Below are 26,357 nucleotides of genomic sequence, written 5' to 3' on the forward strand. Positions count from 1 at the left end.
GGAGGGTTTCGCCCGCAGCCCCGGGGGCTTCGGCGCGGCTGCTTCTCCACTCCCCAGCCCGAGGGGGCGCTGCAGCGCCGCGCGCCCCGCTCGCCCCTGCGCCGCGCTCCGCTCGGCTCGGCGCTGCGGGCGGCACCGCGGTGGTACGTTCCCCCTCGCCGCCCTCCCCCTTCTCCTCCTCCTCGGCCCTCCCCGCCGGTGGTAGGTGCCGGAAGTGCCGCCATTTTGGGGTGTTCTGCTCTGGCGGCAGCGGCGGCAGCGGCGGCGGGACGCGGAGGCTCCCCCGGGACTCGGCCTCAGCAGCGAGGCGGCGGCGGCGGCGGCTGCGGAGGCGCAGGCAGCAGCTGAGGCAGCGGCGGGCTCAGGTGCAGCCGCTGGTGAGTGCGGCGGCCGCGGGTTAACGGGCCGCGGGTGGGAGGGAGGGAGAGGAGGCAGGAGGGAGGCGCCGCGGGGCGGGTCCGGTCCTGGCGGCCGCGGGTCACAGGGCCCTTCGGGCGCGGCCGCTCCCGGCTCCCCGCGCCCCGGGGGCAGGTCGGCGATCTCCTCCCGCGTGTCGGGCCCTCGGCTCCCCGGGTCCCGCCGCGCTCGTCCGGCGCGTGCCCCCGCGCCCAGGGAGACCCGCCCTCCTCGTGGCCTGGCCCCCGCTCCCCGCGCCCTTTGCCTTCACCCTCCGGGTCCCCGAGGGCTCCGTTCCCCGCCCTGGGGTAGTTCCGTCCTCCTTTTTTTTTTTCCGGCCGCCGTGCCAGATCCAGGCTGTCTGCCCGGGACACCCCTTCCTTCCTCCTGACGTCCCACGTGTTCTTGGTGTTGACCCCCGGAGGGGGGCTCAGGACCCCGGCCTTTGGGAGGGCGGTGCGCCTCCTCCGGAGCCTCGAGAGCCCCCCGGTTCCCCGCCCCGAGCCACCAGGGCCTTGGCTCGCCCTCCCCCCACATCAGGTGCTCACCCAGTCGTGGCCTAGTAGCAGGGCTGGGATCTCGCACCCGAGAGCGCCGAGAGCACACTGAAGAGCTTTTTTTGTTTTTTGTGTTTTTTCGCTTTTTTGTTTTTCCTCTAGGGACCTGGCTTTGGATTTAAAGCTGGTGGTGTCTTGGTGGCGGTGTTTGGGGCAGGATGTTGTTTTAATCCTTAAGACTGTGACAGGACGGGATCTAAGGAGCTTCTCGTGGGTTCAGGCTCATCCTCATGGTTGAGGGGAAGGTGGTGAGATTTTGGTCGGAGCCCGTTTCAGCAAAATGGAATCTTTTTCTCTCGGCGGAGTTAATGCTGTACTTTTATGACCCCCCCGAGTCGGAAGGCTGTATAACAGTTTCTCAATAGCGGCGGTGCTTTACGGTGTCTGCAGTGTAAGAGGTTACAGATAACTCAGTGAATCTTTTACAAGAACTTCATCTTTTAAAAGTCTTTGATTCTCTGTAGATTGTGGAGAGGCTTTAATTGTATTCTCTCGCCTTTTCCCACAAGTGTTGGGTTGGCTCTTCCTCAAGTGTGGCGTCTCTTCTGGTGCTGTGCAAGTTCGGCTCCTCCTTAACATTCTTGCTGAGAAGAAGGCGTCTGCACATAGACGCGCATAGGGTTTCTTTCTGTTTGAACGTTAGTGAGTCCACCCGGAAGATCACAACCACAGCGTGCAGAAAACTACTGCCGGGACCTCCCCCTCCCCATGCTAGTTTTATACTCTTCTAGTTTTACTTTACAGTATGTGGTTTCTCGATTATGAATTAGCTAAGATTGAAGCATTGCCGTTAGTAAAGCAAAGCTGGAGCTTTCAGCTGTTGCTTTAACCAGGAAGTTTGTGGTTCCCCCCAGTGGTTTTTTTTTTTTTTTTTCTTTTTTCCCTCTTGACTCTCCACCACCTGTTTCCATTAAGAATGGCTCTTGGGGGGATCCCTGGGTGGCGCAACGGTTGGGCGCCTGCCTTTGGCCCAGGGCGCGATCCTGGAGACCCGGGATCGAATCCCACATCAGGCTCCCGGTGCATGGAGCCTGCTTCTTCCTCAGCCTGTGTCTCTGCCTCTCTCTCTCTCTCTCTGTGACTATCATAAATAAATTAAAAAAAAAAAAATTAAAAAAAAAAAAGAATGGCTCTTGGCCCAGAGCATAGGTCTCAACTTTTTTTCCAATCATTCATTCTTGTGCCTGGGGTTTTCTCATCCTAAGATGGTATCTAGGCTTACAATCCATTAGCATGTAGGGCTATTAGAGATGAGAGATCTTTCCCAACTCTTTTGCTTTTCAGATGAGGAAACTGAGGCTCCAGGGATTAAGTGACTTACCCAAAGTTACATAGCAACTATTCTTAAAATAGTCATATCGTAGTTTTTTGTTTTTTGTTTTAAGAAAGTAAAAAATTATGCAATAATGCAAATTGCCTTTTACGATTTGATGGAATGGGAAGGCCCCTGGGCTTGAAGTTTATAAAAGGCCTGGTAATCCTTGCTTTGTCGGTTGCTAGCAGTACAACCTTGGTCATGTCACTTAACTGTTCTGAGCCTCAGTTTATTCTCATCTGCAAAATAGAGGAAATAGTGTCTATCTCTTGGGTGCTAATTCACCTTCAGTGCAGTACATGTGAGACTGCCTGTGGTGTAAGAGGCGGACAGATTTTTGAGGCAGAATGTTTATTTTTCTAAAGATGTCCACCTAATTTTCTTACTACAGAAGCTAAGATTTATTATAAAAAATACAGAAAAGAAATGAAGAAATTCACCGTTAGTCCCATCACTCATAAATGACTGTTCTTGGTACTAGACAGATGTTTATTATTTTATTTTATTTTATTTTATTTTTTTTTTTAAATTTTTTTTTAATTTTTTATTTATTTATGATAGTCACAGAGAGAGAGAGAGGCAGAGATACAGGCGGAGGGAGAAGCAGGCTCCATGCACCGGGAGCCTGATGTGGGATTCGATCCCGGGTCTCCAGGATCGCGCCCTGGGCCAAAGGCAGGCGCCAAACCGCTGCGCCACCCAGGGATCCCGATGTTTATTATTTTAACAAAACAAGCTTTTCTTACAGTTTTGTGAATTTAAGATTTAATAGTATATGAGAGACATAGTTTAACATTTAATTTATTATTTTTTTAAACAAATACATTTTAAATGGTGCCGTGGATTTAATAGCTCAACACATGTAAGGTGGGACAGTGGATTCCAGCACAGGCACAGAAAAAGTTGCTTGCTTATTTATTTATTTTTAAGATTTTATTTTTTTATTTGAGAGAGAGAAAACGTGTGCGTGGGCAGGAGGAAGAGCAGAGGGAGAGGGACAAGCAGACTCTTAGCATGGAGTTGGATGCTGGGCTCAGTCTCATGACCCTGAGATCGCCACCTGAGCCGAAACCAAGAGATGGATGCTTAACAGATTGAGCCACCCAGGTGCCCAGAAAAGTTGCTCTTTTAAACATATGCTGGGATGGAAGAAGAGAAGGAAAGGAAGGGCAGTGATCTAACATTTATCGTATATTTACCACGAGAAACAAATTTTTTTTTCCCCATGAAAATTTGGGTTCTCCTGCTAAATGTAGGTGGTGAGTATCCTGAATTCTGTCTCTCTTCTCATGACTGCCACTGCAGCTTCTTTTAACTTAATTTTCTTGTAAGACTGGACCTAGTAAAGAAGGAGGGGATGTTAGAAGGTGATGGTATGCCTTGGAAAGGAAGAGAAGAGCTGTCACGTGGAGGCCCTGGTGAAGAAGTTGGGAGAAGTAGGATCATAGTCACCTCTGTGCTCAAGGCTCAGGGTACTTTGGACAAATTGCTCTTTTTAAGCCATGGAATCATAGGATTTGGGTAAGCTATTTCCTTAGCTTTTTTTTTTTTTTTTTTAAAGATTTTATTTGTTTATTCATGGGAAACACAGAGGCAGAGAGAGAGGCAGAGACACAGGCAGAGGGTGAAGCAGGCTCCACTCAGGGAGCCCGATGTGGGACTCGATCCCGAGTCTCCAGGATCACGTCCCAAAGGCAGGCACTAAACCGCTGAGCTGCCCAGGGATCCCTTTTTTTTTTTCTTTAAACAGCTTTATTGAGATATAATTCACCTACCATACAATTTAGTGAGTATTGATCTATTATATTATTAATTTTAAAAAATTGTAAAGGCTGCTCTTTATGCCCATGGGTCCTGTCCTTGTGCTTTAATAAATCACTATTTTTGCATCCCACAAAAAATAATTATAGTAAAATACATATAACAAAAATTTGCTATTTTAGCCATTTTTTATATTTCCTTTTTTCTTTTTTAAGATTTTACTTATTTATTCATGAGAGAGACACGGAGAGAGGCAGACAGAGACAGTCAGAGGCAGAGGGAGAAGCAGGTTCCATGCAGGGAGCCCAGTGTGGGACTCGATCCCGGGACTGTAGGATCACCCCCTGAGCTGAGCCACCCAGGCATCCCTGCATTTTTTTTAATGTAAAAAAAACACATGGGGATCCCTGGGTGGCTCAGCGGTTTAGCGCCTGCCTTTGGCCCAGGGCGCGATCATGGAGTCCCGGGATCGAGTCCCATGCCAGGCTCCCGGCATGGAGCCTGCTTCTCCCTCCTCCTGTGTCTCTGCCTCTCTCTCTCTCTCTCTCTCTCTCTCATAAATAAATAAATAAATAAATAAATAAATAAATAAATAAATAAATCTTTAAAAAAAAAACACACACACAGGGGATCTCTGGGTGGCGCAGCTGTTTAGCGCCTGTCTTTGGCTCAGGGCGCGATCCTGGAGACCTGGGATCCAATCCCACGTTGGGCTCCCAGTGCATGGAGCCTGCTTCTCCCTCTGCCTATGTCTCTGCCTCTCTCTCTATCTCTCTCTCTCTGTGTGACTATCGTAAATAAATAAAAATTAAAAAAAAAAGAAACACACACACATAAAGTTTACTATTTTAACTCTTTGAGTGTGTAGTTCTATGGCATGAATTGCATTCCTGTTGATGAGAAACATGTCTCCAGAACTTTTTCATCTTGGAAACCTGAAACTTTATACCTATTAAACAACCCCCCCTCTCCCCCCCCAACTTCTGGTCACCACCAATCCATTTTCTGTTTCTGTGAATTTGACTGCTTTTGGATACCTCATATGGAGTAGATTCATATAGTATTTGGCTTTTTGTAACTGGTTATTTCACTTACCATAATATCTTTAAGGTTCATCCATGTTGTAGTATGTGAGAGGATTTCCTTACTTTTTTTTTTTTTTTTTTTTTTTTTTAAGATTTTATTTATTCATGAGAGAGACAGAGAGAGAGGCAGAAACATAGGCACAGGGAGAAGGAGGCTCCCTGCAGGGAGCCTGATGGGGGATTCACTGGATCTGGGACTCCAGGATCACACCCTGAGCCCAAGGCAGATGCTCAACTGCTGAGCCACCCAGGCATCCTGATTTCCATACATACATACGTACATACGTACATACATACATACATAAATACATACATTTATTTATTTATTTATTTATTTATTTATTTATTTATTTATTTATAAAGATTTTATTTATTCATGAGAGAGACAGAGAGAGAGGAAGAGACACAGGCAGAGGGATTAGCAGGCTCCATGCAGGGAGCTCGATATCCAGGGTCTCCAGGATCACACCCTGGGCTGCAGGCGGCGCTAAACCGCTGAGCCACCGGGTCTGCCCTGATTTCCTTACCTTTAAAGGCTGAATGAATAATACCGGGGCGCCTGGCTGATTCAGTCAGTGGAACATGTGACTCTTAATCTTGGGGTCATGGGTTTGGAGACCCATGTTGGGTGTAGAGATAACTTACAAAAAAAAAGGCTGATGAGGGATCCCTGGGTGGCGCAGCGGTTTGGCGCCTGCTTTTGGCCCAGGGCGCAATCCTGGAGACCCGGGATCGAATCTCACGTCGGGCTCCGGGTGCATGGAGCCTGCTTCTCCCTCTGCCTATGTCTCTGCCCCTCTCTCTCTCTCTCTCTCTCTGTGTGTGACTATCATAAATAAATAAAAATTTTAAAAAGGCTGATTATTAATACTCTATTTTATGTATATAAATATGTATATACATACTTATATGTATTTCTTTTATGTATATACCACATTTTGTTTATCCATTCATCTGTTGATGGACATGAGTTGTTTCCACCTTTTGACCATTATGATTAGCACTGCTGTGAGTGTGCAAATATCTCTTAGAGACCCTTCTTTCAATTTTTAATAATACCTAGATAATAGCCAGAAGTGAAATTGCTGGATCATATAGTAGTTCTATTTTCAATTTTTTGAGGAACCTTCATACTGTTTTCCATAGTGGTTGCACTGTTTTACAATCCCACCAACAGTGCCCAAGGGTTCCAGTATCCACATCCCTGCCAACGTTTGTTATTTTCTCTGTGTGTTTAAATATTAGCCATCCTTTTTTTTTTTATTTTTCATTTTTTTAAAAATTTTATTTATTTATTTATTTATGATAGTCACAGAGAGAGAGAGAGAGAGGCAGAGACACAGGCGGAGGGAGAAGCAGGCTCCATGCACCGGGAGCCTGATGCGGGATTCGATCCGGGGTCTCCAGGATCGCGCCCTGGGCCAAAGGCAGGCGCCAAACCGCTGCGCCACCCAGGGATCCCCCCATTTTTTTAATTTTTAAAAAAATTTTTATTTATTTATGATAGTCACACACAGAGAGAGAGAGAGGCAGAGACATAGGCAGAGGGAGAAGCAGGCTCCATGCACTGGGAGCCTGACGTGGGATTGGATCCCAGGTCTCCAGGATCGTGCCCTGGGCCAAAGGCAGGCGCTAAACCGCTGCGCCACTCAGGGTTCCTGCCACCCAGGGTTCCCAGTAGTAGCCATCCTAATGGGGTGAGGTGATATGTTATTGTTTTAAATTGAAGTGTAGTTTATGTTCAGTATTATTTCAGTTTCACATGTTCAATATGGTGATTGGACATTTGTATACACTACTTCATTGTGGTTTTAATTTGCATTTCTCTTATTGATGTTAATTGAACATCTTTCCCCATTCCCCCCTCCTTGCCCCTGGTAACTTTTAGTCTACTTTTTTTTTTAAATATGTTATTTATTTATTCATGAGAGACACAGAGAGGCAGAGATATAAGAAGAGGGAAGAGAAACAGGCTCCATCCAAAGAGCCTGATGGCTCTGGGATCCCAGGACCTTGGGATCACGCCCTGAGCCAAAGGCAGAATCTGCTCAACTGCTGAGCCACCCAGGCATCCCTCTAGTCTACTTTCTGTCTCTGTGAATTTGCCTATTTTAGATATTTTATGTAATTGGAATCATAGGATATTTGTCCTTTTGTGTCACTTATTTCACTTAACATGATGTTTTCAGGGTTAATCCATGGTGTAGCATGTATCAGAATGTCATTCCTTTTTGTGGTTGACTTTCTCTGCTTTTTTGAGGTCAGAGATATCTCTTTAATTTTTTTTTTTTTAAGATTTATTTATTTATTTGAGAGAGCGTGCAAGAGAGCATGGGGGAAGTAGGAGAGGGAGAGAGAATCTCAGGCAGTCTGGTCTGTGAGCCCAGATGCAGTGCTTGATCTCAGAGCCCTCGGATCATGAGCTGAACTGAAACCAAGAGTTAAACACTCAACCAGCTGAGCTCTCCAGGCACCCTAGAGCTGTCTCTTTCATCTTGATATCTCACTTTCTCTTGGAGCCTCATAAAGGCGGTTTTTTTTTTTTTTTTAAGGCTGTTGAACTGATTAGAATTTGTGTTCTTCATGTGGGTTGCCTATCACAGGGGATGTCCACTGATATGTGCAAAAATCTTGAAAATTCAAACATATCAGTGTGTAAAGGTGTATAATAGTAACCCGTCATAGTTAATAACATCATTTCTAATTTCTAGTCTAATTAGAATTTCCAATCTTTAATGTACAGCATTTTCAGAATAATTTATTGTGTACAGAAAAACTGTCACATGAAGGGACCAAGAGTAAAGAATAGGCAGATTTCTGCCTTTGTTTTATGACTATGTAATGGTTTTGTTAGAGGGATGGGTTGACATCCAGGTATTCCATATTGTGTAGAACTGGGTTTTTTTTAATAAACATGGCATTTAATGGCCTAGTTAAAAAAGATAACTAGTACTTTTAGGGTAAGACATTTTGAGGGTAATCATAGGCCTCCTGGTTTGTTTCAATATGAACAAAGCTATTCAGAGTTACTCTCCTGCATTAAAAGGCTTTCATCTTAAGATGAGCTTCTGCTTGCCTTTTTTTTTTTTGAGGTTCATAACTGATTTTCATCTGCTTACCTACTTTTCTCTTCTTTTTTGACCTAACCTTCTCCTTTTCCTCCTTTCCAGTTTTTTTTTTTAAGGTTTTATTTTATTTATTCATGAAAGTCACAGAGAGAGAGAGAGGCAGAGACACAGGCAGAGGGAGAAGCAGGCTCCATGCAGGGAGCCCAAAGTGGGACTCAACCCTGGGTCTCCAGGATCACGCTGTGGGCTAAAGGCGGCGCTAAACTCCTGAGCCCCCGGGGCTGCCCCTCCTCTTCAGTTATAAAGGGAATTTTAATATTGGTCCTTGGAATATGGGGTGAACTGGAAGTTTTGTTAAGTCAGCCATTGTCCCAAAGAGCTGTTATAACCCTCACAGTGCTTAACACATGGGACTTTATTTAATGTCAGAGAAGATACACATACTTTTTCTTCAAATAGCATGAAACCATTCTTTTGTTCAAACTATTTCTTGACATTTGGTTATTTATTTATTTATTTTTTATTTATTTTTTATTTTTATTTTTTTTAAAGATTTTTATTTATTTATTCATGGGAGACACAGAGAGGCAGAGACACAGGCAGAAGGAGAAGCAGGCTCCATGCAGGGAGCCCGATGTGGGACTCGATCTGGGGACTCCAGGATCACGCCCTGAACCAAAGGCAGATGCTTAACCGCCGAGCCACCCAGGGATCCCTATTTATTTATTTTTTAATATTTATTTATGATATTCACACAGAGAGAGAGAGAGAGAGAGAGAGGCAGAGACACACGCAGAGGGAGAAGCAGGCTCCATGCACCGGGAGCCTGACGTGGGATTCGATCCCGGGTCTCCAGGATCGCGCCCTGGGCCAAAGGCAGGCACCAAACCACTGCGCCACCCAGGGATCCCTGGTTATTTTTAATAATAGGATGTATCATGGAAGTTTAAATATTTCAGAAATACAATTTGAACCAGAGATTAAATCCAATGTAGTTTTTCTGAATGGGACTTTTTTTTTTTTTTAAGATTTAACTTTTTTATTTATTTTTAAGGTTTTATTTATTTATTCATGAGAGACAGAGGCAGAAGATTTAGGCAGAGACATAGGCAGAGGGAGAAGCTGGCTTCCTGCATGGAGCCGGATGTGGGACTTGATCCCAGGACCCTGGGATCACGACCTGAGTCCAAGGCAGACCTGAGTCCAAGGCAGACGCTCAACCATTGAGTCACCCAGGTGTCCCTGATTGATTGATTTATGAGAGCTCATTGTGTGGGGGAAAGAGCAGAGGGAGGACAAGCAGAATCTATGCTGAGTGGAGCCAGGCTCAGAGCTCAAGCACAGGACCCCGGAGATCATGACCGAGCTAAAATCAAGAGTCGGGCTCAACCAATTGAGCCGAGCCACCCAGGCACCCTCTGAATGGGACAAAAGGCCATGATTGATTGCTGTTAGCATAATCCTATATTTAGCTGCACTTTTCTTACTAGAGGTGCTATGTATGCTGAAATGGTCAAGTAAAATAGAAACGAGAAATTGTTAAAACCTGGAAAATTAGCCTGGGTGGATTAGCAGTTTAGTGCCGCCTTCCGCCCAGGGCCAGATCCTGGAGACCGGGGATCGAGTCCCAAACCGGGCTCCCTGCATGGGGCCTGCTTCTCCCTCTGCCTGTGTTGTGTCTCTGCCTCTCTCTCTCTCTGTGTGTGTTTCTCATGAATAAATAAATAAAATCTTAAAAAAAGAAAAACCTGGAAAATTCGTCTTCCTATAATAGAGATTTGATCTTTGATTCTCTAGTGCTTAAAATGGGAACTTGTGGCTTGAAAGAAAGATGTGATTTGAATGTGATTTATAAAGCATAGCCTGGGAGGGATAGTTGTGACTGCTCCAGTAAATGAGCTTAAAAATTGGTACCTTCAGGGATGCCTGAGTGGCTCAGCAGTTGAGTGTCTGCCTTCAGCTCAGGATATGATCCCAGTCTGGGATCAAGTCCTGCATTGGGCTCCCTGTGAGGAGCCTCCTTCTCCCTCTACCTGTGTCTCTGCCTCTCTCTGTGTGTCTCTTATGAAAATATAAATAAAATCTTAAAAAAAAATTGGTACCTTCATTGTGTCACCTTTAACATTTCTGGGCCTGTTTTCCCATTTTAAATGGAGGTACCAACTTGGAATGGTGATGTGAGAAGTAGTTGAGATAACTAATGCTAGGCACTGAGCAGTGCCTGGTAAAGTGTTGATAATGGTATTTCCTTTTTTCATCTCTAAAAATGGGCATATACTTACCTCATGAATCAGTAACACAGTTCAACCAAATAAAACATCACAGTTAAAATGCCTAGTAGTGCCATACATAAACAGTAAGTTAGTGTTCATTTTGTTTCCCCTTTTGGGTGGTTTTTGTTTCACATTTTCCTTTGTCTTGGTTTACTTAAGGGATAAGATTGTTTCCTAAAGTCCAATTTGTGCATCTGAAATGTTTTGCTACACAGGGGATCCTTCCCCATAGAACCTTTTAGCTCATTGCTCCCTGTGGAATACTTGGGTAATGTGGTTTCCTAGATTCATCTTCTCTGTCTGTATTTCTCACAGGAGAGTCTGTTGATAGGAGTCTTCTATGTTATAGAAAACTGAAAAATACAGATAGGTATGCTACTGGATTGTGATAGGTTCACCTGGGTCTCTTTCTAATTAGGTAACTAGTTTTTAGGCATAGAGGGAGGGGAGAGCAGGCTCTAATATTTATTTATTTACTTTTTAAAAATATTTTTATTTATTTATTCACGAGAGGGGGGGTGAGCAGAGACACAGGCAGAGGGAGAAGCAGGCTCCATGCGGGGAGCCTGACGCGGGATCTGATCCTGGGTCTCCAGGATCACGCCTTGGGCTGAAAGTGGCGCTAAACCGCTGAGGCACCTGGGCTGCCCAGGCTCTAATATTTAGAGCAGTAATGTAGATGAAAGAGTTAATCATAATCAGCTTAGTTGTTTGCTTTATAAACTATGTTGTAGAAAGAATCCTTATTTGAGCTTTGTAATTTGCTAGAGACAGTTTATGTGAATTTTTTGTAATTGTAACTTTGTCCTTGTCATGAAGTTGACTGTTAAAATGTCCTTAAAGTAGTGGTTTCCTTACAGAATTAATCAGCAGAATTGTTCTATAGTTATTTTTTAACCTCTGTTATGTTAATGGAGGCTATGTGTGTATGTGTGTGTGTTTATTTTAAACTTCTTTGAATTCTAGAACTTAAAATTTTTTCAAGAATGTTTTATATCCACCATAAGATTCATATTGACCTAATATATTTTTTCTGCTAAGGAAATCTTTAATTCTCCTAAAAATTTTATTTCCTAGGCCAAAGGGGTAAATATCAAAATTTTCTGTAGGCATTGAGGTATGGGAGTTTTTTTCCTTCAGACCATTGTTTTACTTTTTTTTTTTTTTTTTTTTTTTAATGATAGTCACAGAGAGAGAAAGAGAGAGGCAGAGACACAGGCAGAGGGAGAAGCAGGCTCCATGCACCAGGAGCCCGGCGTGGGACTCGATCCCGGGTCTCCAGGATCGCGCCCTGGGCCAAAGGCAGGTGCCGAACCGCTGCGCCACCCAGGGATCTCCTTACTTTTTTTTTTTTTTTTTTTAAGATTTTATTTATTCATGAGAGAGAGAGGCAGAGACACAGGCAGAAGGAAAAGCAGGCTCCCTACAGGAAGCCCGATGAAGGGCTTGATTCGGGTTTCTGGGATCACGCCTTAAGCCCAAGGCAGACGCTCAACCGCCACCCAGGAGTCCCTGCCCCCCCCCCCCTTTTTTAAATTAAAAACATTTTTTTAAGTAACCTCTACACCTGATGTGGAGCTGGAACTCATGACCCCGAGATCAAGAGTCCCATGTTCTACCGACTGAGCCAGCCTGGTGTCCCTGTGTGCTTTAAAAATTTTTTTTAAAGATTTAATTTTTTATTTGACAGAGAAAGCAAGCAAACAAGTATGAGCAAGGGGAGTAAGGGGAGTGGGAGTGGGAGAGGGAGAAGCAGGCTCCCCGCTGAACAGGGAGCCCAGTGCGGGGCTGGATCCCAGGACCATGAGATCATGACCTGAGCCGAAGGCAGACACTTAACAGATGGAGCCACCCAGGCTCCCCTGCTTAAAAATTTTTATACAGAGAACATGAATTTTGTAAATATGAAAAATAACATTAAAATTAGACATTTTTTCCCCTCAAGGGGAAAAAGGGATGAGAAAGTCTAGTTAGGGGAGACTATGAGTAGTGTCTTAAGATACTTCAACATCAAAAATGATTCTGAAAGCATTTTAGCTCTTAGAACTTTGTGATGTTTGATGTATCCCTCTATCCGCTGACCTCCCTACTTTACAAGAAATAGACTCACTTTCAGAACAGCTGTTGGATTGTAACATTTTGATTTTTCTTTTCCTCCACTTAGAAAATGACAGCAAATATAAAGAAAAATGGTGAGTTCTAGAGACTGCAGTGAGATCTGATGGATCTTAATTTTTTTTAAAAAAGATTTTACTTATTTATTCATGACAGAGAGAGAGAGAGAGAGAGGCAGAGACCCAAGCAGAGGGAGAAACAGGCTCCATGCAGGGAGCCCGATGTGAGACTCGATCCCGGGTCTCCAGGATCACACCCCGGGCTGAAGGCGGCGCTAAACTGCTGGGTGATGGGGGCTGCCCAGATCTTACTTAATTTTATTTTTATTATTTTTTAAAGATTTTATTTATTCGTGAGAGAAAGAGAGGTAGAGAAACAGGAAGAGGGAGAAGCAGGCTCCTTGCAAGGAGCCCTATGCGGGACTCGATCCCAAAACCCTGGGATCATGCCCTGAGCTGAAAGCAGATGCTTAACTGCTGAGCCACCCAGGCGTCTCCTCACTTAATTTTAGTGTGCCACTTTGGGATGTGTTCATGGGATATGTTCATAGGTGCAGAGCGGCTTTAGAAGGAACTGCTCACTAACTTTCTGATCTCCATGGACTGCCAACTCTTAACAGCTGTGTTCAGCTTTTGACAACAAAATGGAGTTGAATATCACTTTTGCCCTATATTGAAACTCTACTGATACTTTACTTTTGAGTTGGGAAATATCTTTAATTTGGGGATTATACAAAATGAAGTTTTTTGGTTCCAAAGCTGTTTAATTTTATAGTGTTATGGTTTTAACTTTGAAAGGTCAGTAGTTTTCATTTACATAACATTGCCACTCTTAGCAAAAGAATCACTAAATTAGAAACTGTCACCACTTTCTCATTGTTCTTTTACCTTTTTGTTTTCGGTGAGATTAAAGTAAGCTCTCTCTGAGTCTGTGGGAATGTGTGATATTTTGGTGATAATGTGGGGTAACTAAGAGTCTACAGTAAGTAGACTGTCTTTTAACCCAGTATTTTTTGGACATCTGTTAAGTTTTTGCTAGTTTCTGTTTTGTACAGATAATTTACTGTAGGCTTTTCCCAGTTTCTTTGTGCTTGTAGCTTTTGTGTGTGGAAAACATTCTTCTTTTTTGCTCCAGTCCCCTCCCGCCACACTAACATCACATAGCTTGGCCAGTGTTTCTTTCCTGCATGACTTCTGTCTGAGTGACGCTGCCAACTTACGGTACTAGATTGGGTGGGATATTACTAGTGAGAAACACCTGTGCCTTCTATTGGCTGCCTGCCCAATTCTGAATGCTGCTGTCTGAGCAAGAATCTTAGGGGTCCATAGAGTGAAAGGAAGTCGGGGTGTTGATGACAAGCAGCTTGAAAATGTGTAACTGACATTATCAGCCAGTTGGTTATTACTGCATATTGAAGCAGTACTGTGTTGCCATCATATAGCCATTTTAAGCCTTACAGCAGGTTTTCAACAAGGATGTTTCACTGGAGGTTGTTTAGTAAAAGACTATTCTTTAGGTCTGTATTATATCACTAGAGCAAGAGGAGCAGGCATTGCATTTTTTGTCAGCCGTTTTTTGCTCATGGTTCAATTTCTGTTTGTCTTTTAGTGCAGTTTCTCATGAAGCTTTTCCTGTCCATCCATTCCAATACTGTATCATGGGATATTATTTAGTATTTTACTAGACACATTTTTTTTTTTTAAATTTCAGCAAGATTTTAAGCTTTTTTTTTTGTGTTTGTGATTTTAAGCTTTTCTGAACATAGAGATTTCTTTATTGCTTAGTGTATTATATAACTTAATTTTTTTTTTAAGTGAGCTCTACGTCTAATGTAGGGCTTGAACTCATGACCCCAAGATCAAGAGTCACATGCTCTACTGACTAAGCCAGCCAGGCGTGTCATGTATTATATAACTTTTGAGGAGTCAGGAATAGAGTCCCTAAACTATACTCTGTGAGCTAGCCTTTCTTGTAACAACTTATTGGGCCGAAATGGGACACCTAACTCAAACTGGACAAATCAGTTTCTCCTATGAGAATATGAGATTGTGACTGAGATCTAAGCCTTTAGGGAACAAGGAGATAACCTGAATTCAGAGAACTTTACACATATACATTCACATGTACAGTCCAGTTCAGGCTCATCATATATCAGGAAGCAGTGAAGGCCAGTTTGCAGAGAGGGATAATTAAGTAGATTAATCCTGAAAGAAGTATAGATGAGAAATGCACCTCTGGAGAGAGAGGCAGCCATCCACATGCATACTAGAAACCTGGTGCCTAAAGACTTTTCAGATATGGCCTGTTGTACTTTCTGCCTTTGGATTCTTTAAGATACTCCAGTATCCTTTCAATTAATTTCATTTTTTGCTTAGGCTAGTTTAAAGGTTTCCCTTAGTTATAACCAAACGCTTTGAAAAGAGTACAGAGCACTGTCTCACATCTCTTAAATTCATTTGAATTTTAGAATAGTCAAGCCTAGGATCATGGATGGCTCTTTGGAAGATTGCCCTATTCTCCCCAGAGGCTCCCCCCTATCTTCCACCTCCCACCCCCCACCCCCCATGCTCCCTTAGGCTGCTTGAGGTCTTGGTTCCTCTGACTGTGGTGTAGACTTTCATCTGTTTTGTAGCTTAGAGCAGTCTGGTACTTTGCTAAATCAAGATTGAGTTTTTTTTTTTTTATATGTTTTTAATGATTATCTAGTTTATTTGATTAGATTTACCATTTTCAGCATATGCGACTGTTAATACTGCTATTTCAGAGGAAACTTAAGGTGAACCATCTTTTTAAAAGAATTTTTTGTGAGGCATATGGATTAAGTTCTTTTCTAGTTGAGTAACACATTTGTTTTAGTTCTTGACTGTTTCCTCTTAAGGAAAGTTGATGGACTTGAATGGAATACAATAATGTGAGTTGAATGGCAGTTGAGACTTTAAACAAAGGGTAATGGTGAGTGGCTGTGTGCCCAGTTGATGGAGTCTGTCTGGTCTCGGCTCAGTTAGTAACTTCATGAATGATCTGTAATAGGAGCATCACAGTGGTGTTTTTCTCTTTGAGAAATGTTAATGAGGGAGAGAGGGAAGCTCTGAGAAAGATAGTTTAATGCTTTTAATTTTTCTTCCTATGATCATTTGGTATTTATTAAGTTGAAAGACTTTATTCCAGAAAAATGTAAAATTTCCCTGTAATATTAAGGAGAAGGAATTAAAAATAGACTGGAGCCAACTTTTAAATGTGGATTTGTATACAGTCAGGAAGGAATGGATTTGCAGGGTAGAAAAAGCTGGAAGATACTATTTCATATTGGAGATCAGCCTAATTGTTGTGACTGGTACCTAGCCAGTGTTACACCTTTATGGGGTACACATATGATATTGAGCTGAATGCTCTGCATAGAAGTTTTATTGTCCATAGTTAGTTCTCAGTGAACTAACTGTTGGGCCTTTGAGCAAAATAGAGACTTGATAAATAATTTTTAAATATTCCATGTCTGGTTGAATGGCACTTTAATTTTACGTTTTGAGACAGTTCAGTATTGAAGAATAGAAAGAAAATCTTTAAACACTGAAATTGCAAGAATTTCTTATTTGTTCAAATCATTGTCTTGAAGATAATCAGTACTTCAAGTTTTCTGAAAAAAATGAAAGCAGCTTTTTATTGAAAGATATTGAGTTGGCTAAGATTTGTACTGTAAAAGCCTTGTGTCCTTTGGAAACCTTGTGTATATTGCCTGGACAAAATCAGAAGGCTTCAAGACAACCCTGATTCTGGCTCTGTTTTCTGTAGCTCCAGAGAATAAGAAAAGGAGAATCTGATACTTCTGGCAGTCTGTGCTCTCTTGCTTTTCTGGGCCAAGACATGCATTTAAAAATAAAATCAAGGAAATTGTAAACCAGTAGTAAAAACGAATCAAGCACCCAGGAGTTTGCTTCCTCTCATGTCCTGTGTTCTGAGTCCCTCTTCTTTCATGTCTTTAGGCTGGTATTAAACTAATGTGGTAAAACTGTGCTCTAGGTTTGTCTTTCTGTACTACTTTAAGATTTATGGGAAATAATCATGGAAAGACCACATTTATTATATTTGTTGTTTTTATCATATACTATTGTTTAATAGCCTCGATACATTTACAAGTACGATAAAAAAAAAGCCTGCAGACTTCTTTATTGAAATCAAGTGCTGTTTTTACTTATTAATGTTCATTTGTCTGGTGTAATTTTGCTCTGGTCTAAAAGTAAGACCTAGAGAAAGACTTCACTCTGTTCCAGGAAGTGTACAACTTAGAAAAATGTTTTCTTTTAAGTTCTGACTGTTCCAGCTTTTGTGAACAAACCAGATCCACAGACAGGTTTGTAAACTGTTTTCTTAAGGTATCTTCTAAAGGTATGGGTCTCAGGGGAAGCTGAGTGGTAGCACGCATTTAGCTGGGAGTAGCAGTTCATCTCCCTGACATACATCTCTTTGCCACACACAGCAATTTTGGAGGCAGGCTTGGAATTTAAATGTACAGTTCTTTGTTCTTGTCCAGTTTCTTTTATAATCCATCTTATATTTTTTGTGTCTAATATATTTCTAATATATTAAAATATATAATATTTCGAATATGATCATGTAGAAGCTTGCTTTGGAAGACTCAAGTCTTGATAGGAAAAATTCTAAGTGTATTGTATGCAGAATGGTGATCTAGAAACAATAGCATACATAGGTCACTGAAACTTTATGGAGTTTGTATTTATTTGTTTTTATGAATGGGGGAAGATAAAGACGTGAATATATTTTAAGAGAGAGTCACTAAAACAGTTTCTAATATTTCTTCAACATTGTATATACTACATGGTAATATTTCTTGAAGATAGCTTGCTAAAGAAAAATTGAATCAGAGCTTTCTGAATTGCCAGATTCAGAATATCAAAAAATGCTTTGGACCGGGGAAAAAAAAAGGCCTGCTGGATCCACCCCCAGGAATCCTAGTGGGTCCCCATGGTAACAGCCTCCTTGCTTACAACTTGTCACTGTGTAACTGTCACTGGAGTTCAGAGAAAAGCCAGTATATCAAGAACTGTGTGGCATTAACTACTCCTTGATAAAATGCTATTGCACATTTGAAACAAGCCAGAAATAGAAAGTTAAAGGTTTTAATTTCTGTGTTCCATTAATTAGATGCTTTAAAAAGCTGCCTAATTATGGTAAGGTGCAGCAGTGGGAAGGTGGTGGGTGGCCGAGGCCGGCACAGGACGAGGCCATAGGCACAGGTTAGAATCTTCAAAGATTTTTTCTTCTCTAATCCTTTCATTTTGCAAACAAGGGAAGTTAAATGCCGAATTTAGGTTCATATAGAAGCAGAAGCAAGGTCCAGCTCAGGCCCTCTAATTTTCCATCCTACTGTTCTGCTGTTTCTACTTACACCTTACATTTACCATGCTTTTACTTTTCATAAATGAAGTCTCAATTTCTAAGATTAGGAAAGGACCTTTAGAGGTTATGCAGAGAAATTTTCTACCCAGCAAAGGAGTGCATTCTGCACTATCTTGGACAGGCAGCCTCTGGCTCTTCCCTCACGTGGGGGGTTATCTGTCTAGTTAGCAAGAACCCCACTGCCTGAATTCAAAGAGAAGATAGTTTTACATGGGAAATTTTAAAGTTATATGTTTTGTTTTTCTCCTCTAATAAAATAGCAATTCAAAACCAGACCTTTTTCATTAGCCCCTTTATCTCCATCTAAGTCATGCTTGTCAGTCATGACAAGATAGATAATTATTTAAAAGAATTATGTCCTGCCTAAACCCTAGAACTTTGAAAAGGTAATGCCATATTTGGAACAAGCTAGTCAGTCCTCTAATGGGTTGGAGGGAAGAGATGATAAATGCTATATTCAGCTTAAGGTATTTTTATAATGTGCTTTATTAAGATGAAATTGATTATAAGCTAGAGTATCAGGAGGCCACAGTATATTTTAAAAGCAAAATCAAAGCCGAATAGGCAAGTGGTTTTGTACTTTTGTGGTGAATTTATGAATGCTTTTGTATAGAGAGTAGTTCATTTACATGAAAGTGAGTTTTGGGTTCAAAACTAACATTATTTTAGGCAATTATTAATTACAATGCCAAAACACTTTTTATTCTACCTTTTTAAAAAAATATTTTATTTATTTATTCATGAGAGACAGAGAGAGAGAGGCAGAGACACAGGCAGAGGGAGAAGCAGGCTCCATGCAGGGAGCCTGATGCAGGACTCGATCCTGGGACTCCAGGATCATGCTCTGGGCTGAAGGCAGGCACTAAACCGCTGAGCCACCCAGGGATCCCTTATTCTGCTTTTTGGATGGCTTGTTGCTCAGTATGCCAGTCATCAAATGCTCTTGTCAGAGAGAGCTTCAGCTTTTATTTCACTTTTCCTCTTTCAGAATTGCTTGAAAGGTATTAATAGATAAGCAAAAGATTTTTAGCTGCAAGGGCACCTAGCTGCCTCAGTCAGTGGAACATGGACTCTTGATCTCAGGTTTGTGAGTTCAAGCACCACCACACTGGGCGTAGAGCCTACTTTAAAAAAAAATTATTAGCCTGAGACTTTTTTTTATACCTTTTAAGAAAAGCACATATGCATATTTTCTAAGATATACAGAAATGTTTTCAGTTTCTCATAACAGATATTTTTTTCCTCGAAGACTTTACCATACCTAAAAATGGAGAATTTGGCTCCAAGATTAACTTTTCTTTTTGTCTTACCAGAAAATTAAAGTGAAAATGCTGTTGGCAGTCTTTTGCTGTCTTGACTTCAACACAGTAGAGAATGCTATAATGAAAATGTGGCTGAGTTTTTAATATTCTGGAATTTCATGACCACCAGCACTTGTGCAGCCAAGGTAATTAAGGTAATCAAATATCTTAGTCATTAGTAGGTATGGCCTGGCTCTGAAAGAAATCTCTAATCCTAGCTTTATCCCCTGTCCCCTTTTCCTTTTACTCTAAAACATAATTATTATTTAGTTGTTCTGGCTCTTAATTTGACCAGTAAATTTTTGTGTAAAAGTTTATTTACAAAGTTTTTCTTGATTAGAAAATATGCCAAATTATAGTGTAATGAAAGAAATTATAAGACTTCACATTGCTGGAGGAGGGAGGAGAGACAGAGACAGGAGTGGGATGGAAGAAGAGAGATATGGTGCATCTTTACCATTTGGTAGACAAGGATACTGAGGGTGTTAGGAACCTCAGTGAGGAGAATAACTTATTTGGGGCATCCAGCTATTAAGTGGTAGGACAGTGTTGGGCTACCAGCCCATACTATAGATGCTGTGCTCTTTTCATGGACTTTCTTGCTTGTTGAGGCCCAGTCTCATAACAATAATGAAATAATTTATTTTTGTAGCCACTTTTTTTCATGTGGTAATATAATTTCTTTTTTTTTTTTTTTTTTTGGTAATATAATTTCTAATCATTAAATTAGTCATGTAAATTCAGTATCTCATTCTGGAAGTTCTTAGGTTGAGAGTCAGGAAAATAGATACATCTATTAACTGCCCTGCTGTTAGATATTTATTGTGTACCTTAGCTAAACTGTTTACCTGTTTTCTTATGGAAAAGTGAGAATAATTTACCCTTAACAGAAGTGGCATGGAAATGTGATTTTAAGGTAGGTAGCATTCATAGCATCCTCAAGTCTTTCAAAAGAAATGCATGGATCATAATGAAGGTTCCTATTGACAGATAGGTGGAGGTGGTGATTTTTTTTTTTATTTTATTATTTTTTTTCTATAGGTGATTTAATAGGGAAGAAAATTGGATGTTACAGCTTTATTTGCTTCCGCAGTGAGACATGATGTGGCATTAAAGACCCATCATCTCTTCCTGCCCCCCCCCCCCCCCCATTTTAAAATCTGATCTCTTTTGGGACGCCTGGGTGGCTCAGTGGTTGAGTGGCTGCCTTTGGCTCAGGGTGTGATCCCAGGGTTGCAGGATCAAGTCCTACATGGGGCTTCCTGCATGAGGCCTGCTTCTCCCTGTGCCTATGTCTCTGCCTCTCTCAGTGTGTCTCTCATGAATAAATAGATAAAATCTTAAAAAAAAAAAAAATCTGGTATCTCTCACAGCTCTCATGCCCCACAGCCATCTTTTGGCTCTGATCATTCTTTTTTTTTTTTTTCACCAAAAGAGAGACAGAGAGAGAGAGAGAGAGAGAGAGAGAGGGAGAGAGAGATAATGACATATTCAGAGGGAGAAGCAAGCTCCCTGCAAGGAACCTGATGCGGGACTCGATCCCGAATCCCGGGATCATGCCCTGAGGGAAACGCAGATGCTCAACCGCTAAGCCACCGAGGCGTCCCAAGGCTCTGATAATTCTTAATTCTTTTTTTAAATTTAAGATTTACTAAATTAAAAAAAAAATTAAAAAAAAAAAGGGGGGGATCCCTGGGTGGCGCAGCGGTTTGGCGCCTGCCTTTGGCCCAGGGCGTGATCCTGGAGACCCGGGATCGAATCCCACATCAGGCTCCCGGTGCATGGAGCCTGCTTCTCCCTCTGCCTGTGTCTCTGCCTCTCTCTCTCTCTCTGTATGACGATCATAAATAAAAAAAATAAAAAATAAAAAAATTAAGATTTACTTTTTTTTTTTTTTTGACACTGGCTGAAAGAGAACCTTTTGTTACTTTTATGTACAAAAAATTCGACAGTGGGATCCCTGGGTGGCGCAGCGGTTTGGCGCCTGCCTTTGGCCCAGGGCGCGATCCTGGAGACCCGGGATCGAATCCCACATCAGGCTCCCGGTGCATGGAGCCTGCTTCTCCCTCCGCCTGTGTCTCTGCCTCTCTCTCTCTCTCTCTGACTATCATAAATAAATAAAAAATTAAAAAAAAAAAATTCGACAGTGTCCACTCAGCCCAGTTCTTTAGCCTTTGCTTTTTCCAGCTTGGTGATGCGAGCTGCCAACTTTGGACCCAGGATGTTGGCTCCTCAGTGGCAGTGGATCTCATCATATCTGTCATTGTAATTGGTTCTGATGGCTCTACCAGCTTAGCCAGAGCTCCCTTACCTTCTGAGTTAACCTATGTGAAGGCAACAGTGCTGCAGGTCTTCCTGTGGACCAGATGCCCCAGCCTGGGCTTCTCCTTGATAATGCATTAGGGAACCTCCATCTTACAACACAGGGCAGGCAGGAAGACATCTAACTCAATGGGATCCACATTTGTGTGTGATCACTGCCAGCTGAGCCTTCTTGTTTTCCACCAAGTGGTGACAGTGTTAACCCCAGCTCGAAGGACATGCGACCTCTTAGTGGGAACATCCTCCTTACCCACAGCTTTTTTCTCAGGTGGGGCCAACAACCTCTTCTGCTTTTCTTGCTTTGTCTCTGGTCTGTACTTGTGGGCCAGCTTAAGCAGTTGAGTAGTTTGGCAGTCCAAAGCGTGGGTAACTGGTTAATCACAGGAGGCCCTTTTAGATGTTTATAGAGAATAGCCCTTTGCCGTTGCAGCTGGATGTAGCACGGCCATTTGACAAAACAGTAAAGGTTTCTTTTAGGGTGGATGTCCTGTCCGTTGCCAAAATTCTTGGACCTTTTCTTGAACAAGGGATTGACTACTTTCTTGGCCTCCTGCTTCTTCACAGTCGCGGGCACTGGGCCACCATCTTCCACTTCGGCTTCTTCCCGTTCTACATCTTGGGTTGCTAAAGGAGAGAGAGATTTACTTATTTATTTGAAAGAGAGCGTGAGGGAGAGGGAGAAAGAGAATCTCAAGCAGACTCCCCACTGAGCATGGAGCCCTATGCGGAGCTTGATCTCACATCCTCAAGATCATGACCTGAGTCAAAAATCAAGTTGGACACTCAACCGACTGAGTCACCCAGGCACCCCAGAAAATTACTTCTTAATTCTAAGTGGCCATAGTCCATGAGCTCCTAGAAAAGAGTGAGAAAGAAAACCCCAGTCTCTCCAGGGGCCTTTCAGTCAGTGCCATGTTTACCGAGCAGTCTGTCTGGTCTGTGACCGTGTTCTCTTTTGTCTGGACCCACATGAAGGACTGTCCCAAATGCTATCTTAATATGTGTCCTCACTAGCAGTCTTGTTTTTTAAGCTTCCATTTACAGGTTGATTCACAGTAGGGGAGTCATGTTCAGAAACTTTTTCTGATAGCCTGATTTTCTTGCCTTTCATCTCTTTGCTTCTATTTATGTTCTTTGTACCTCTTCCTTGAGCTTGCATCTTCTGCATAGTTCACTCTATTATATCATCTTTGGGGCTGCAGAATAAAGTTGGAAGATTTTAAAGTTAAAGTTCCCAGAATAATATTGTCGCCCACATTGCACATATGTCACATTTTGAGTTTACTAGTTAAGCCTCTAAATATGTGCTTTATATACAGTATGTGCAGTGTGATGACTTAGGTTGCCATGAGAACCTAAAAATTTTAGGCTTAAGTTGTTCAGTAACAGACACGCATTTTTCTCTTATTGTCTTAGTGGGAGGCTAATTTCTTCTTTTGTCTAATATACTTTTTACAAATTGAGATACTAGGCAGTGACCATTCTCATATATTGCTAACAGGATGGGTAGCTTCTTTGGTTGCTTGTTATCGGTCTCCTTCACTGCAATCTTCCATGCTCCAGTATTTTTCCTCTGTAATTGTCTCCTGTTACTTTCTTTGGTACAGGATAGAATTAGAAGTAGGAAACTAGAAGCTTTACCTTTTTAAAATGTGCACCTGGTAAGAGAGGGATATCCCACTATAGTGGGATATCCCTAATGCACCTGAGGACTTCTGTTCTCATGTAAGCCTCCTGAGAAGAGCTATAGTATTAACATTTGCTTGAAAACTTTTTTTTAAGTATTATAATGTTAGTCTGTCACCTAAAAACAATTCAGGTTCAGTTTTAATTTGAATACGTTATTTTGAGTAATTTCTTGGCCAGGGTAACTTGTTTATTCTTGACTGGGTTTAGTCATGAGGACTCCCTTCTTTTTGGACCAGGAAGTATAAGAGGAGATAAAAGGATGTTAGAGGTAGAACAGACTGTATATGTTTAGTCTTAAGTCCATTTTGGAACACGGACCCCCTCCCCCTTTTGAAAACCTGTAAAAAGTTATGGACCTAATTCCCTATAAATAGAAGTAAAAAAGTACAGTTGACCCTTGAATAATGAAGAGATTAGGAGTATGCTGACCTTGGCACGGTAGGAAACCCACTTAAAGCTTTTGATGCCCTGGGATGCCTGCATGGCTCAGTGGTTGAGCATCTTCCTTCAGGTCAGAGCCTGATCCTGGGGTCCCGGGATCCAGTCCCACATCAGGCTCACCGCAGGGAGCCTGCTTCTCCCTCTGCCTGTGTCTCTACCTCTCTCTCTCTCTCTTTTTTAAAGATTTCATTTATTTATTCATGAGAGACACAGAGAGAGACAGGCAGAGGGAGAAGCAGGCTCCACGCAGGGAGCCTGGTGTGGGACTCAATCCCAGGACCCCAGGATCAGGCCCTGAGCCTAAGGCAGGAGCCAAACCGCCGAGCCACCCAGGGATCCCCTCTGCCCCCCCCCCCGCCCCCCGTCTGTCTCATGAATAAATAAATAAAATCTTAAGAAAAAAAAAAAAAAACACTTGATGCCCCAGAAACTTTGCTAATAGCTTACTGTTGACTGGGAAGTCTTAGGGATAACACAGTTAACCCACAGCTTGTATGTTATATGTATTATATACTGAATTCTTATAATAAACTACAAAAAAGAAAGTGTTATTAAGAAAATCATAAGGAGGGATCCCTAGGTGGCGCAGCGGTTTGGCGCCTGTCTTTGGCCCAGGGCGTGATCCTGGAGACCCGGGATCGAATCCCACGTCGGGCTCCCGGTGCATGGAGCCTGCTTCTCCCTCTGCCTATGTCTCTGCCTCTCTCTCTGTGTGTGTGACTACATAAATAAATAAATAAATAAAATAAAAAAATTTCTTTAAAAAAAAAAAAAAGAAAATCATAAGGAAGATAATCCATTTACAGTACTATACTGTATCCAAAAAAATCAGCAAGTAAGTGGATCTGTGCAGTTCAGACCCATGTTGTTCAAGGGTCAACTGTGCATAAATACATTTTGCATGTATATGTAAAATTTTGCACATAATATAAAGGAATTTATGGAATATTCATAAACTGTCCATGAATTATTTAGGTCTGTGGACCTTAGATATGGACTGGTCTTCTGCTCTGGGACTGTTTTTCACTTGAGGAAATGAGAAAGAAATAACTAGCCCGGGGCGCCTGGGTGGCTCAGATGGTTGAACGTCTGCTTTCAGCTCCCGTCATGATTTCTGGGTCCTGAGATGGAGTCCCACGTTGGGCTCCCGGCTCAGATGGGAGCTTGCTTCTCCCTCTCCCTCTACGTCTACCCCTGCTCATGCTCTGTCTCTGTCTCTCTCTCTGTCTCTCTCTCTCTTTCTCCCCTCCCCACCACCATCTCAAATGAATAAATAAGATCTTAAAAAAAAGAAAGAAACTAATGATTAGCCCAAGGCCACACTATAAGTGGTTATAGCCTTTTTGATTTTGAATTTATAGTTTGGTTACTCTTAGTATATACAGTTGTGGTCTTTTGCATTGTGTTCTTTATTTTTATTTAGTTGTCTTCACATAAGTAACCTTGGGAAAGTATGTAATAGATAATTAAAGCTATTGGGGTAATATGCTCTTACCCAAAAAATAGCATATTAATCTGCAGTAAGTTACTTTTTGGGAAATCAAAGTTGCTAAAACAGGCTGCTCAGAAGAACTAGATAGAAAATAAACCCAGTATATACAATTAAAAGTTTTTAATAAAATGTTGAACGCTTGCATGTGCATGTTTTGTTGGATATTAAAGTGCCTCTACTTCTGGAATCCTGATGTGTTCTTTTCTTTTTCAGTATATCAGATGGTATGGACAAGGCTCTGCCTTGTGCACTAGGAGATCTAGGTAGTGGGATTGAGAGATCAAGTTTGCTGTCATTTAGCGTTCTTTGCTCATCATTACTACATTACCTACTAGGGACAAAGAGAAAATGGCAAAATTCCAAATGGTTAGTTTCTGATAAAATATATTAGAGCAAGTAATTATGGTGGATAACTTCTATCTTGAGAATTTGAAAAGTTTTCTTAAGTTTCAGGGAGGCTGGGGGGCTCCCTAGTGTATTTATGCCCCATAAGCTTGGTCTAATACACACGTATATACCAGACAATTCTGTGATAGGAAGGAACTAGGCAGGCTTTTGTTCTCTGGAGTTCCCCTTCATAGCTGAGTGACTGGTGTGTTTTGTAATCAAATATCTCAGAGTATATCAGCATCAACATTTGTTTTTCTTTAGAGAGCAGGGAGTGTCGAGGGACAGACGGAGAGAGAAAAAGCGAATCATCTTAAGTAGGTTCCATGCCCGGTGCGAATCATCTTAAGTAGGTTCCATGCCTGGTGCATAGCCTGACATAGGACTCAATCTCATGACCCTGAGATCATGACCTGAGCCAGAATCAGGAGTCAGACATTTAATGGACTGTGCCACTTAGGCGCGCCCTCCACCCTTTTCCCTCCTTTTAAAGGCGATGTAAAGTTTCCTTAGAAGACTAGGCAGAGATTTCTGAGGTAGAAGAATATGTTCCTGAAAGTTTGATGTGAGAGATGTTAGAGTAGATGCTAAGTTATAGTCTGAATTCATTTTTCTGTTTTTAGAATATATTTTCTCTGAAGTCAACAGAAACTATACATTTTTAAATTATAGATTCAATTTCAGAAATGGAGGGACCGTAGAAATCATCTAGTTCAAATATTATGGCCTCACATTTAAAG

General features: G+C 41.9%; 1 protein-coding gene and 1 pseudogene across 13 annotated transcripts in view; one reads left to right on the top strand and one right to left on the bottom strand.

The window, feature by feature from the left end:
- Positions 1-211: 211 nt before the first annotated feature.
- The window catches only part of CELF1 (CUGBP Elav-like family member 1), an 88,837-nt gene continuing 62,691 nt past the window's right edge, over positions 212-26,357 (top strand). For 8 of the 13 annotated variants that reach the window (XR_005990557.1, XM_041773182.1, XM_041773180.1 and 5 more), the window contains exon 1: positions 214-377. The gene's annotated coding sequence lies outside the window, so the exon portion shown is untranslated. Of the gene's footprint in view, positions 378-19,298; positions 19,433-26,357 lie in introns of all 13 variants that reach the window. The other 5 variants (XM_041773192.1, XM_041773190.1, XM_041773184.1 and 2 more) reach the window with 4 other exon arrangements.
- LOC121471646 lies at positions 21,441-22,257 on the bottom strand (annotated as a pseudogene).

The sequence above is a fragment of the Vulpes lagopus genome, chromosome 11 (assembly GCF_018345385.1).
Source record: "Vulpes lagopus strain Blue_001 chromosome 11, ASM1834538v1, whole genome shotgun sequence".
Taxonomy (NCBI): Eukaryota; Metazoa; Chordata; class Mammalia; order Carnivora; family Canidae; genus Vulpes; species Vulpes lagopus.